The sequence below is a fragment of the Ochotona curzoniae genome, unplaced genomic scaffold (assembly GCF_017591425.1).
Source record: "Ochotona curzoniae isolate NIBS_2020 unplaced genomic scaffold, NIBS_Ocur_1.0 scaffold_3890, whole genome shotgun sequence".
Taxonomy (NCBI): Eukaryota; Metazoa; Chordata; class Mammalia; order Lagomorpha; family Ochotonidae; genus Ochotona; species Ochotona curzoniae.
In genome coordinates, this window is record NW_024467115.1 from 5,211,325 (window position 1) to 5,226,383 (window position 15,059).

Below are 15,059 nucleotides of genomic sequence, written 5' to 3' on the forward strand. Positions count from 1 at the left end.
AGCTCCTTTGTGTAAGCAGGTGATACAAATGGAAGATAATTTAAACTTATTTGGCTTATGCACTCAAGTTTATTGAGCATTCAGTGTGTGCCAAGTACTGCTCTAGATCTGGATTCAGACAGAAAGTCCTGCCCTCCCAGGAGCCGTATCCACTGGAGAAGACAGACATCAGCAATATGGGTAATGTGTCTTGTCATGAAGTGGTACTAGCTTCTTGTTGGATTTCTGACACTGTTTAGCTCATCTGTAAATGAAACCATAACTATATGAACAATAGTACCTAGATTTGGTGCTTACTTTCTTAACAATTAAACGGCTTTCTTTCCATGCAGGGTTACCATATAGTCTCCAGTCACCCAAGTGGTTTGGGGATGGCTACTGGTATAACCTCATGTCTGTCCTGTTAACACCAGGGCTGGAGATGCTCAGAACAAATGTGACTCAAAATCGGAATCTTTCAGCTTCACCCAGTTGCTTCAGCTGCGGACGATTTTGCTTCTCTTAGGGCAAATGTCATACCAGCTTAATTCGTTATCATTGAAAATTAAGCATGAATTTTCTATTAGAAAAGAAAATGAACTAAAGATTTTCAAGAGCTTACCATTCACTATTCCTATTCAATATGGGATTTCCCTCTACCTATAGACAAGCCGTAAACCTAGGGCTTCTGGTGATTCTACTCATTAACAAAGTTAAGGAAAGTCCCAATAATTTTTCAAGTTGTGCTATTTTAGCTAGTATTAAAGTGACAATTTCTTTTTTTTTTTTTTTTTTTTTTTTTTTTTTTTTTTTATTAACGTTGTATTATGTGACACAGTTTCATAAGCACTGGGGAGTCCCCCCACCCCTCCCATACCCCTTCTCCCGTAGTGGATTGCTCCATCTTGCTGCATAACCGCAGTTCAACTTCCGTTGAAATTCTTCCATTGTAAGCATGTTCCTAGCATAAAGTCCAGCATCTTGTTGTCCAGATAAGTTCAGTGGCCTCTTGGGGAGACCCTCTCCGGTCCGAAGGCAGAGCTAACAGAGTAAAGTTCCGGTCAGTTAAGACCCCCGACAAAACAACAGCGTCGCTATACAATGTTATGGGATTAGTTAGTATAGTGTTGAGTGAACAATATCCGCACCTCTGGGTTTAGACTGTATCTGTGACAGGTTCAAGAAGTAACAATCAACCAAGCATAAATTACAGGTTAAATCCAGGCAAACATTAGATGTCTGACATAGTATTGAGTAGACAATATGTTAACACTATATGTAAGTTCTTGATTACCTTCTACCACTATTTCAGTGTCACCTCCTCAATTGAGGTGTGTAATGATTTTGGGGGGTGTTGCAGAGAAATCTCTCATACCTTGCTAATGAGTCTTTATGTTCCATCTAATAGTATATGAGTGAGTCTCTGATGTCCTATCTCTATTGTTCTTTGGTTATCTCATCCTATTAGTGTGTGTATATGAGTGTGTGTGTAAGTGTGTGTGTGTGTGTGTGTAGGGGGAGAGGGGGTTTAGGAGTAACCTTGTTGGTCTTTATAGAGGGTGGAGGCCCAGAGCTGAAACTAGGTAAGGACTGGAGAGGATTCCTCCCCCACTGTCCCGCCGAAAGTTTATTGATCTTCTGGTTCTGATGACCAATCGTGGTTCCTAGTTGTTGTTCTGATGTCGTTGGTTCCTATGTGGAAGGACTCAGGTTTCTTCCATCTCATGTAGTTGGTCCAAAGAGAGGGGGTGTCTGTCCTCTGGGTTCACAGCATTCGGAGGCATTCCAAATCCCCGTGTTCTCTTTGGCGGTTGCGTTGACGTTCCTGTGTCCATTCTGATGGACCTTGGTGGGAGTCCGGGAGTCCTTATAGGTGGGGGATAAGCCTCCTCCAGTCCCTCTGTTCCGCTCTGGGGTTCTCCCCTATTCTGTGCATATGACCACTTGTTAATAGACTGTTTGGGTCATTCCTGATTCCCCCTGTGTGTTTCTTGATAGTGTGTGGTATTTTATGAGAGTTTTTGGATTGCATTAGGTAGTTAAGTTATAAATTAAATTGAAGAACAAAAATAGGAACATCTAAAAGTATGAGTAGAGTAGAAGAATGCTATGAATATTTACTTTAAATCATTTTGACAGAGCCACAAAAAAATAGAATGTTGCTGCTGCGGACAGCAGCTTAAGGTGCTGTATCACAGCACTGGTTCCTCTAATTGTACTTTCGTTGAGTTGTACTTCTCATGAGGTCTCTATAAATTTCATTCGTTCATTTACTCCATACTAAAGATTTAGGCCATGAACTAAAAAATAATTGCTTCATAAAACATTTAATTAGTATTATTATAAAGCTTTTTGGGGGGCACAGAATTTTAAATCTTATTTTTTCATAGTTGTTCTTTTTTGTTAATGAACACAGTGAAATTTTTATGGTAATTACTCAAAAAAAAGTGTAACAAACTGTTGAAATATTTCAATATTTGTTAAGTACCTGAAACTATCTAAGCATATATTTAAGTATTTTAAATAGTTATGAGGAAATTTGTCAATAATTTGATTAATCAAGACTGCAAAATAGGTAATTTTTAATACGCAAGTAAATACATAAATCAATAAACTTCTTACTCCTCATTCTATCAAAAGTTACTGCCTTTTATTAGCATAATAGATGCAACTGCCTGAAGATCCTTCAGAGATGAACAATCATGTATTTCATTTTCTTAGCATATACTAAGGCATTTATAGGCTGTTTTGATGTAGATCACACAACTAACTAAGCAGCGAATCTCAACTAGACTGGTAAAGCTGTTATTTTTATTAACTTTCCCTAGGTGTTCTCACATCTTCTAATCAACTCTGTCCTACTCAGACATGCCCATTTCGTTTTCTGTATGTGGTTTTTCTTACCTTAGAATTCTGGATAAGAGTTAAATTAGGTGAATATCCTCTAATACAGAAGGAGCAGCACTCAGGAAACTTCACATTAAGAATAAATTTTACACATCAACTCTTCCTCTCAGGATTTAGCAATAGATTTTGAGTGAGCCCAGTCAAGGAAGAAAGGGAGATTTCAGCCGGCTTATGTCTAAACCAAATGACAGTCACTCGATAAATCTTGGGTTTAGAAACATGCTCCTTGCCTTCAGAAAAACATAATTTGAATTCTTTTCCCACACCCTTTCAGGTAATCCTCATTTGTCCATTAGAAAGAGAGAGTGGCTGAACATGAACATTCGATTTAGCTCTTAACCTTTTCCTCTGATTACCATTGATTTAAGGCAAATTGATGTCTAAGATATGGAGGAAATTTTGCCACTGTATGTCTTCCAAGCAACCATGCAGTGTATGGAGGTGCTGCGGGACTGCTGAGACATGAGCTCCTTGTTCAGGGTGACCACACGTTTCCCTCTTGTATAAACTGATGAGGTGATATCCTTTCCGTGTTTATGGTTATTGTATTAATTTTGTGGATTAGGATTTTAACACATTAGGATTTCTCAAATATTAAAAATAGGAATTTTAGAATTTAATATATTTATTTTAATAATTATTTTATTTAAATGTGAGCAAATGCTCAGTGTTTTACAATATACTGTTAGTAGCATAGTGATACTCCCAACGCCTCTCCTTCTGTCCTCTACCCACGCATCCTACGACTTCCGTATTTCTTTCCCCCAAATGTTTATGCTGACGTATTTTCAATTCACTTCCCAATCACAAGCATACAACGTTTTTAATTCAGTTTACTGAAAGATAATTTAAAATTATGCATCATATTTTACCTGAGATCATTTTAGTATGACTACTGTAGAGTTTGAAAAATTGTGGTCTCAACATTATTACTTTGTCTAGCTTTCCAGTTGTGCTTTTGTCATGTTTAAAATAATCCTTGCGAACACCATATTAGCCTAACAGTGAGGATATATATCTCACTCATAATAATAATAATGAATGTTAAAATCATTATTACTACTGTCATATTTTTAGACTCATCTGTTTAAAAAATGGTATTTTTGAGAAAGTAAGAATTAAATACAGCATATCTCCATACATACATTATATATGATAAATTTCAAATCTGTTAGAAATTTTAAAATATTTCATAATAAATCATATGTAAGAGTATCAATGGAAAGTGTGAAAGAATGATTTCTGAAACTTGAAATTGGTGATTTTATACTTATAAAGTAAACTCAAAAAGCTGTGGGTCTGGCACAATTGCTCAATGGCTAATTCCTCATCTTGCAAGTACTGGGGTCAGAGATGGGCACTGGCTGTTCAACTTTCCATGCAACTCCCTGCTTATGGCCTTGGAAAGCAGTAGGGGGTGGCAAGCCTTGTTACCCTGCGCCCACATGGGAGACCCAGAAGAAGCTCCTGGCTCCTGGATTTGGATTGACTCAGTTCTGTTGAGTCATTTGGGGAGGGAACTGTTGAGTCATTTGGGATGGAAGATCCTTCTCTCTGTCACTCTTTATCTCCATAAATATTATCTGATTTTCCAAGAGACAAAAAAACAAAACAGCTAAAAATGAAATTTAACAATTTCTATTTGGAAAAATCAGATTAAAGACGTGAAAATGGATTTGTATCAGAAACACAGAGCTATGTTCCCCAATATATTTCAGGTCTTTCAGAAATTAATAAGAAAAACAGCTCAATAGAAAAATAGACATCGTATGTGAACAGATGGTTTGCAGAAGAGAGGTTACAGTGGTTCTGAAAATAATGAAGGGACTGTAGTAGGATGAGTGAAATAGAAAAATTAATTGCCCTCACCAAAACCAAAAACAAAAGTGAAGAACATCCCAGTAAAATAACACCAGAAGAATAAATCAAACTTTGAAAAACTCATTACTAAAATGACAGGACCAAGTTACCACCTATTCATTTTAACCTTGAATATGAAAGACTTAAAACCATCAATTAAAGGTCATAGATTAAAAAAATAAACAAAAAATTCAGCTATCTGTTGCCTAAAGGAGACACATCTCACAAAAAAAGATAAGTGGAAAATGTATCTCATGGATTTTCGAGGTTTTGTTTTTATTTTTTTCATTTCTTCAAAACATTTCTTTTTCCCTCAGATTCCTCACTGATTCAAAGGTCATGCTGTAGTATCATTTTCTTTTACATTTCTTTGGTGATACATCAATCATTCAGTAGTAAGTTACTTAATTTCATGGTGTTGTAAATTTCTATTTTTCTTGTTGATTTTGTTTTGTTGCTTTCCATTTAAAAGGATATATAGTAACTGTGTAATTGAGGCTATCATATCCAGATGTAAGGATACAATGCAGTGTGCATCTCTACTTCCAAATCAAAGATGGACTCCCAATTAAACTGTTAAATATTTCTTGAGAATAGGATGCTGGTCTCTGCCATTGTCCATGCTGCAATGATGGACATATGAGGGTTGATGAAGAACTATAGTATTAAAATAATATAAGGAAAATCAGTGTGTGGGGGGAAGAAATTTGAGGGGTAAGGGGAATCGAATAGCATATGGAACTGTATCATAAATATTAATAAAAAAATGGAAAAATTTAAACCATGCAGGATGATACTGGGAAAACGTTCTCTGTTACACTGCTATTAGCAGGGTGCATTTCCTTGAGTGACAGTATGATAAATATTGATTACAACTACAAGTGGAAGTATGCTTTGACCCAGATACTCCACTTCTGGAAATATGTTCTTCAAATATTCATGTATGCTTACCTATCTATGTCTGTATTTATTTCTATATCTGTATATGTATATAAGTATGTATAACTGTACAAAGATATTCATGGACCATTGTTGATAGAGTAGAAAATTTGAGGAAATTTTAAGAAGTGTTTAAAAGATATATGTCCATAGATATGATATAATATAGGTCTAACATAACATATTTTGACTGATATAACCATTAAGACAAATGCTACACAAGGCATGTACATACACATTGACACGCACAAAGCAAGGAGACAACATATGTACTGAAATAAAACAATTACCAAGATAGAATGCTAATTAAAAAAGTTTTATGAAGCATGCTGTGTTTTTTGTAAAACATTGGGAAGGAAAAAAACTATCCATATTTGTTAACATATTCTTAAGGAAATGTAGAAGTATATAAAAGAATAAATACATGCTTTTTGTTCTGGGAGTTAGAAGCTGGGTAGATTGGGTCATGGGTGCATTGTTCTCTCTTAGTACTTTTCTACAATTTTTTCATTGTTGAGCTTTCTGAATGCATTACCTATTAAATTTTTCCAAAAAAATTATATTTTGCTATCTTGCAATTTTATTGCTGCTAATAAAGTCTGTAAATTATTACTCAAAGAATAAGCAGGTATTCACAGTTCAGTTTAAGATCTAAAAATCCCTCAGCAATAGTTTTAAATTTCTTTGTGTGTTGCTAAGTTATGTCCTCTGATTTCTTCTGAAACATAAATGTCAAACCTATGCTGAGTACTGTCTCTATGCCACTTGTAACTACAATCTGTATTTGATTCTCTGAAAATAATTTTTTGCATGTTTGAATTTAAATATTGTCATACTATATATATATATATATATACATATATATTACAACTTCTTGTCATTAGGAAAGTAACTGCAATTTGTTAACATTATTTGCCTGAATGCCATGTATTTTCATTCCTAGAAATTTGATTATCACAAATACATTATAGAAGACTGATATTAAGTCTTTGAATTTTTGTCGGAATTCAGTTATTGAGACCTGATATTTTCCTGATGTTTTCAAACTATTGATACTCTACACTCCATGCTTTTGGGGCAATACTTTCTTTATCCAGTTGAGTCTTCTTATTTTTTGGCAATTGTATTTACTTTTCTGAAATTTTAAGCATTTTCAATAAATTTTGGAAAAAATATTTGCATAAATTTAATGATATTCTCCACTTTAGAAAATACAAATGGTGAGCTCAGCTCAATGGCGTGTGGGTAAATCCTCACCCTGCAAGTACTCAAATCCCATATTGGCGTTGGTTCTTGTCTGGCTGCACCTGGCTCATGTCCAGCTCCGTGCTTGGGGCCTGGGGAAGCAGTAGCGGACCACACATATTGGCCATGGAATCTTGTGAGGTTTATAGGAGACTGTGCTAAGACATTCCTGTCTCTTTCTTAATGCTCAGAATCTCTAAGTTGTCTGTAAAAGTGTTTCTTAACAAAAATCATTCAGTTCTTTTTATTTTACAAAATGATGTACTTATGTGAAATTCAGCGTGACATGGGGAGGGAGGAGACAGAGAGAGTGAAGACAGAAAAAAAATTTTGTTCCATGATTCACTCCTCAAAGTAGATTCACTCCTCGAAGGTACACAAAGTTGCAACAGAGCTAAACTGAAGCCAATTACCAGGAAATCCCTGTGAGTCCTCCTTGTGAGTGGCCTGAACCTTTGAAGCTGGGCCACCTCCTGCTCCTTCCCCATGCAACTGCAGAAGGCTGAGTCAGAAGTAAAGGTGGGACTTAACCAAAACACTCTGGTTCAGAATACGTGTGTCTTACTCGGTGACTTAGCCCACTATACCACAATGCATGTCCCGAAAAGCAGTTTAGGTGAGATAGAATTAGAAGATGCACTTTCTTTTATTTATTTATTTTAAAGATTTATTTTTATTGCGAAGTCGGATATACAGAGAGGCGGAGAGACAGAGAGGAAGACCTTCCGTCTGATGATTCACTCCCCAAGCGGCCACAACGGCCGATGCTGTGCCGATCTGGAGCCAGGATCCAGGAACTTCTTCCTGGTCTCCCACACAGGTGCAGGGTCCCAAAGCTTTGGGCCATCCTCCACTGCTTTCCCAGGCCACAGGCAGGGAGCTGGATGGGAAGTGGAGCTGCCGAGTTTAGAACCGGCACCCATATGGAATCCCAGTGCGTTCAAGGGGAGGACTTTAGCCGCTAGGCCACCGTGCTGGGCCCAAGAAAATGCACTTTCAAGATTTATCTTTTGCAAGATTTTTGGTGGTTTCTTCAAAGATTTATCATTTGTAAATCTATATAAAATCTGCCACAAGTTATTCAGAATATAAGCTGAAGTGTGACTTTTTGCATAGCCCCTTAAAATTGCCAGGGTAAAAAGATTCTATGTAAGTATTAATTATATAGATAATTAAAACACCTGATACTCATATTTATGGAAAATCAGGGGGAAATCCACTTGACCCTGTGAGTCATTATACCTTAGAATGTTAGTTGGGGCTGTGGCTTCTCAAATCAGATTTCTAACTGTTAAGTCTTTTGTTTTAGTTACTAGGGCTGCCCTAACAAACTGCCACAGAGTGTGTATAAAACGGCTTTCTCACAGTTCTGGATTCTGGATGTTTGAGATCAAGATGTCATCAGAGGAAGGTGGCCATTGAGGACAGTGTCCTAAGTGTCCACTTGAGATGCCTCCTCCAAATATGGAAATGTCCATTGGAATCTCCACTTCCCAATGCTTCTCACACAGCTTCCTTCTAAAGTGTCTGGGAGGCAGCAAATGCTGGCCCAAGTTCTTGCCACCAAAGTGAAAGATCCGGTTGGTGTTTCTGGCTCCAGAGTTACTTTGGGCCTAACTCTGGTGGTGGTCATCATTTGGAATACAAGCCCGTGTTTGGACGATCTGCCTGTGTCTTTCTCTCTGACACTTTGACTGTCGCGCCACCTTCTCATAGGATTTCAACATCATTGTTCCTCTATGGGCTCACACATGCCATTGTCTGAATCTTTTTTTCTAGAAGTCACATTGGATTAGAAACCACTTGAATGGCCTTGTTTTAACTTTATAACCCCTTAAAATGTCTTTTTTTCAAACATAGCCATATTGTGATATCTGGATATCTGGGGACTAATGACCTTACATTGTCATGTATGGGTTGGGAATATCAAGCCATATTTTTTCTCCTATGTACACAGTGATTGATTTGTTAAGCTAAATTTGACCTAAAAATAAAAAGCAAAATCTAAAATCCTTTGTAATTGCATACCTGAGAGCATAGTGAATTATACCATTTCTTGAAGTATAAACAAGCTGAGAATCTAATATTGGGTCGAATTCCTAATTCTAACAAATTAACTCAGTCTCAACCAATGACAACAGTCAGTATTCTGTTAAACCAGGTTGAAATAAGGAAAGCACAAATTTTAGTGAACTGAAATCTCTTTGAATCTCTTTGAATTCATTTACCTTATATTACATCCCTTGTTCTATTTACAAATATTATCCGGCACATGGCAAACCCAGAGTCTCACTGAATCCTCTCTCATTCTAGCAACTAACTGATTCGGGAATTGCTCACAGCTCAACTAATCCTTACTAAATTTAATTTTTCCAAAACTTTTATTTTAATACTTGTAACTGTTAAAGGAAAAGTAACACACAAAGCACTTTAGGATTGTGCCTAGGAAATAACAAATGTGAGCTTTTAGTGTTAATTAGTATAAAAGTTAATGTTAAATGTTTGAATTTATCTTGAAAATTATAAAACTTGAAGAAAGAAGGTAATAATGTAATGATGATAGAAAGAACACATCTAGTAGGAGATCTTCAACTTGGTTCTTGCTTTGCTCTAAATTCTTTGTCTTTTATATTTGTAAGGGTGGCAGACCTTCCACATGTCCTGGAGTTCCGTTTGAGGATAGAAGAAATGAGTATATTTTGGATTGGTGTCTCCTGTCTTCTACAACAGTCATCACTATTTTCTTTTACTACTAAGAAACTAACTCCCTGTCAGTTGGAGAATACAGTGCAATAAGCAAATTAAAACTGGATCAAGTTCTATAACTAGAAACCAGGGGAGACAAAGCTTATCAATTTGCTTGGGATAGGTGCTACTACACTGGCAAACAAGAGTCAGAAATAAAAATAAATTTTAAATAGCATTGAATATTGAAATAAATTGGTTATTATAGTCAATGTTTATATGTGTGTTATATTCACATTTCAGGATATGAAATATGTGATTATTGATGCTAAGTCACTAAAAACTGCATTGTACGCTTCGAATAAATGTGGACTATGGGAAAACATGTCATCTGCCACATAATTTTAGTGAAAGGAATATGTTAAAAAGGAGATATTACTTTTTTAATCTAATGCCTAATTTTTAATATTACTTTCTTTCACTTAGCTATATAGCAGTATTACAAGAAAATTGATCAAAACAGGATATTTTAATTTTTAAATAATTCCAATTAAGGGTCAGCATGATGATGTGTAGGTTAATCCAATGCCTGCATCCTCCATGAAAGTGCTTATTGGAGTCCTGGCTGTTTAACTTCCAATCCAGCTGTCAGTGTTAATACCTGGGAAAGCAGATGGTCCAAGTCACTGTGCCCCAGCTACTCACATGGAAGACCCGGCTGGTGATCTGGGGTACTGGTTTCAATACAATGCAGGCCTTGGCTGCTGCAGTCAGTTGTGGTGTGAACCAAGAGATAGAAGGGCTGTGTGTCTTTCTGTCTCTCCCTCTCTCTGAAACTCTGGTTTTCAAATAAATATATCTTTCCTTTAAGAACTCTCTTTTGGAATATAAAAGGGTGTTTTACTGAGTAGCATATGTCAACTGTTGCATGTTTTCTGAAATCCAGTTAGAATAATTGTTCATCTGTTTTCAGAATCAATATTTAAAAGATTTATTTATTTAGAAGATAGAGAAAAACTAAGGGAATGAGAAAGAGATCTTCTATCTACTGATTTATTCCATAAATGGCAGCAATCACCTAAACTGGGCCAAACTGTGGTTTAGAGCCAGGACCTCCAAGCAGACCTCGCGGATAGGTGGCAAGGATTCAAATACCTACACCATTATCTGCTGCTTCTCAGAACCAGTGACAGGGAGCTGACTCAACAGTATAGTATCCTGGACTCAGTTAGATTCTGTAATATGGATTACCAGCTCCGTAGCCATGGCTTAACCCATTGGATCCAATACCTAAGAGTTTATTTCAAATAATTTTATTGTAATAAAAATGCTGTTAAACTTATCCAGTACGTGTAGGTTTCTCATAAAATGTGTCAATGCAAACAAACTCTGAAATATAATATCTATCTCAGATCATTTCTTACATGTGTTGACATCTTTGGGTGTGTGTGTAAAATGCAGTAGCATGATGTGAATATTCTGTTTTATGAATGTCATGATTTCTAGGTCAAGGGAAGAATTAAATGAGAAATAGCCTGAAAATGATGGACGTTTTAAAAAAAGAGATTCTTGTTGCAAGTGTATATTTAAATTACTTGAAAATAATGATAGAACAGTTCCTCTTAGTATTTTTTTAATAGCTGAGAACAAATACAGCATATGACACCTCCTAGATGTCTGGTTTTCTTTCCTTTTTTTAAGATTTACTTGCTAAACAAAAGCACCATGTCATGTAAAAGAAGGAAAGTATAAGAAAGCTGTTTTCTACTGATTTGCTATTCCTAAGCAAGTGAGTGCCTTAAGCTAGGGCTGTATATCTCAGGAGATTTTCTCAGGACAGCTTGGCTGGGTGAATCGACAAAAGGTAAGACAAGAATAACATTTATGCTTACATTTATCTCATTCACTTTAGAAAATATCTGGCATTGAATTCGTATGTCTAATTGTACTGCATTACTCACATGACATGCAAAAAATCTTAAGTAAAGTTATGGGAACACTGACAACTAAAGCAGCCATTTATTTGGTTGATCAGTTTAGTCGTAAGCCTCCCACCAGTTCCCAAGAGTAAGTGCTAACAGTTCTTAAAGGGTAAGTATAAAGAGGGGTGGCGATGCAGGTAAAATGAACTCTGATTAATTAAAAGAAAGGCCTCCCTCCCCACCCGCCAGATGGAACCATTTGGAGTAGGAAGTAATAAATTAACATAGACTAAATCATTTGATTCTGTTGCCAGATAAAGGTTATTGGAGGTAGATTAACTGGTAAACTACTCAGAGGAAATATTCTTAAGGGACAAAAACCATTATTGCCATCAATTGGAAAAATTTAAATTGGCTCAAAACTCATTCCCAAGTGATAGGGAAATAGAACATTTCTTGATAGCATGGTATCTCACTTGGGATATTTGTATAATCTACATGATAGCAGAATTTGGCAGTCAGTCACAATCAGTGGAAATTCTGAAAATAAATACTTCATAGAACAGTGGTTTTTTAATGGAAAATCAATCTGAGTTTTAAATCTATTAGTGTAGCTCCTTTTTTTCTCTAAATTAAAGAAAGTATATAAAAATGCTGGAAAGAAAACAGAAAATATAGATCAGAAAATTCTCATTAATGAGTTTTAGTATGTAAGTTCTATTTCCCTCATAATGAATCAGTGCATTTATTTGATTTGCAATATTTATAAATAGAAAAGTAGAACATCTATTTATGAGGACATAATAACTGGAATCAGTTAAGCACTTTACAATCTCTCTTTTTATGAAAAATGCATACCTAGGCAAACAAAAAATAAGGGGAATATTTGAGCTAAAAAGGCAAATCGTTGAAGAGTTTGTATTGTGTTATATGGGGGCATTTCTGGACCTGAAGGTGAAAGGTAGGTGGAAATGGTTGCTATTTATTTCAATGGAGATAGAAATTTTAAAAAGCACTTGGATTTTGGAAAGGAGTGATAAATTAGGTGTAAGAGCTAACATTAAGGAGAGTGCACAAATCTTTGCTATCATTTAAAAGCTAAATAGAGAAAAAATCACTCATTCCCATATTCACAGGAAGCATGATAAGTTTCAACTTGGATTTTGGTGTCAAAAATTAAATCTGCTTGGATTACTCCTAACCATGGCCCACCTTTTTTGTCGCATGGATTGGGCATTCCAACTTTTCTACATTGGTGGCCCAGAAAAAGTGCATTCGAGGACAACACTTAATGAAGTAGTCTCTGATAGCAAGGCTCCCACAGTGCCTGGGAGCAGTCAAGGCACAACCGTACTGGAGAACAAGACACAGCCCTGATTCCAGGATTCAAAATCAAATCCCCTTGAAAAGGAGTTAACAGTATAAAGTTTTAGGATCATGAGAAATTGCATTAAGTGAGGTGGAAGGGAGAAGCTTCATATCTACCAAACTATATAATGGAAAAAAATTGTACAGACATTGTCCTAAGTTAAAATCAACAGTTAGCTACAGACAATGTAAAAGATATTATCCCCCTTAACATATAAGATATCAAATATAGACAATAAGTAAGCATGCCTATTATTTTTCATCATTCTTAGTAGACTTGCACAATTCTTTCTTCTTTTTCTTTAAAGCCACTGTTTATATTTATTTGAGACAGATTTACAGAAAGAAGAAGACACAGAGAGAGAGAGAGAGAGAAAGGGAAAGAGACAGAGAGATAATGAGAGAGAATAAGAAAGAGAGAGAAAAAAGAGAGGGGGTGAGAGAATCTTCAATCTACTATTTTATTTTCCAAATAGTTGCAAAAACCAGAGTCAGGGCTTCACCAGGTCTTCCATGCTGGTACAGGGGTCCAAGAATTTAAGCCATCCATTGATGCTTTCCCAGTCTACTGTTAGGAACCTGGATTGAAATTGGAGCAGCCAAGACTCAAACTGGTACCCAAATTGGATGCCAGGGCTGGCAAGCATATTAGTCTGTTGGCCATTGCACTGGCTCCACATTTATTTTTTTGATGAGTGGAATAGGGCTTGAATGTAAAACTACACTTTCAGAAAGAAATAGTGGAGAATTCCTAATGCCAGAATGGTGACATATATGAATATGTATAATTTATTTTTTAAAATGTATTTTTATTATTTTTTTTAAATTTTGTTTTATGACATGGTTTCATAGGTTCTGGGATTCCTCCAACACCTTCCTAAACCTCCCCCCATGGTAGATTCCTCCACATTGTTTCAGTAGAATAGTTCATATCCAGTCATAATTCCTTCATTGTGAGCATGTACCATGCATAGAGTCCAGAGTTCCATTGTCTGGATAAATTTAACAGTTTCATTGGGACGACATCTCAGGTCTGAAGGTATAGCTGGCAGCATATCATCCCCTCAAATGTAAAGCCACAACACAACATCAATAACAATTTATAAAATCATGGAATTAATTGACATGGTATTGAGTGACCAGTATGTTAGAAAATGCAAGTTCTTAACCACATCTACATCTCAAAATGGTTGTAGAGTACTATTCAGATGTCTCATGTCTATTTTCATTTTTATATTTAGCAGCTTGTAGTATTGAAGAGTGATTTGTACTGAACTCTTTCTGGTGCAGTGAGCTGTGACGATGTGGCATCTTACAGGTTCTATGCAGGATGGGTCTGAGTAGCCCTCAGTCTGATGGCCAGCGGATCAGGAACTCTAATAGTGGTGCATTTGGCACCGTTTGGTACAATGTGCAAAGAATTTAAGACAGCAGGGGACAACAGTGAGCTGAGCATCTGCTGAGTTTGTGAGAACTTGCTGAGCTTAGTGCATTGCACTGGTCCCACAAGAAAATAATACCAACTATTGCATCCAAAGGGTCAAAATAGGTCTGTGTGTCACCCTAACCTAATGGCCAACAGGTTCCTGCAAGATGAACACCACCAACAACCTAGCTATATAGAACACATGGTGTCTTCCTAATCCTGGAACTGCTCCAACTGAAAGTGGAAGAAAGAATGTACAAACAACAGCCTCAGCATAGTATCACAGGAGGTGGAGACTGGTGAGCCAGGAGCTGAGCTACAGAGACACGGTGAAAATTAAACATAAGAATCCAGACTTGAAACTTGCTGGAGGGAATGGCACAAATGACTGCAAACTAAGAGACGTATACCAACTGCAATAAATAAATTGAGTTGTAGACCTGTGGGTGACAGAGCTTAAAAATCTACCCCAAGGAGAAGAATCTGATAACCAGAAGTACAATGACCAAGAGCAAAAGAAAAGACAGAGGCACAAGGAATATCACTGAAGGATACCCTGCAAAAGAACAAAATACATCAGCAAACTCAGAGTTAACTCAGGAAAACATCAAGAAAATGGTGTATATAGTTGTCACAAAGCTTCTTATCAACAATGAGAAGCAAGTAAATCAGACATTGAAAGAATTTAAGGAATGTATCAGACAGGAAACGGATCAAATGAAAGTTGA

At 36.4% G+C, this 15,059-nt stretch overlaps 1 long non-coding RNA gene across 1 annotated transcript; it reads right to left on the reverse strand.

Moving 5' to 3' along the window:
* Positions 1-854: 854 nt before the first annotated feature.
* On the reverse strand, positions 855-12,791 carry LOC121146189. Its single transcript, XR_005882159.1, has 3 exons — positions 12,781-12,791; positions 7,729-7,734; positions 855-999 (listed from the first exon to the last, which is right to left on the reverse strand). It is a non-coding gene; the product is annotated as an uncharacterized LOC121146189 (long non-coding RNA).
* Between the last annotated feature and the right edge of the window lie 2,268 nt (positions 12,792-15,059).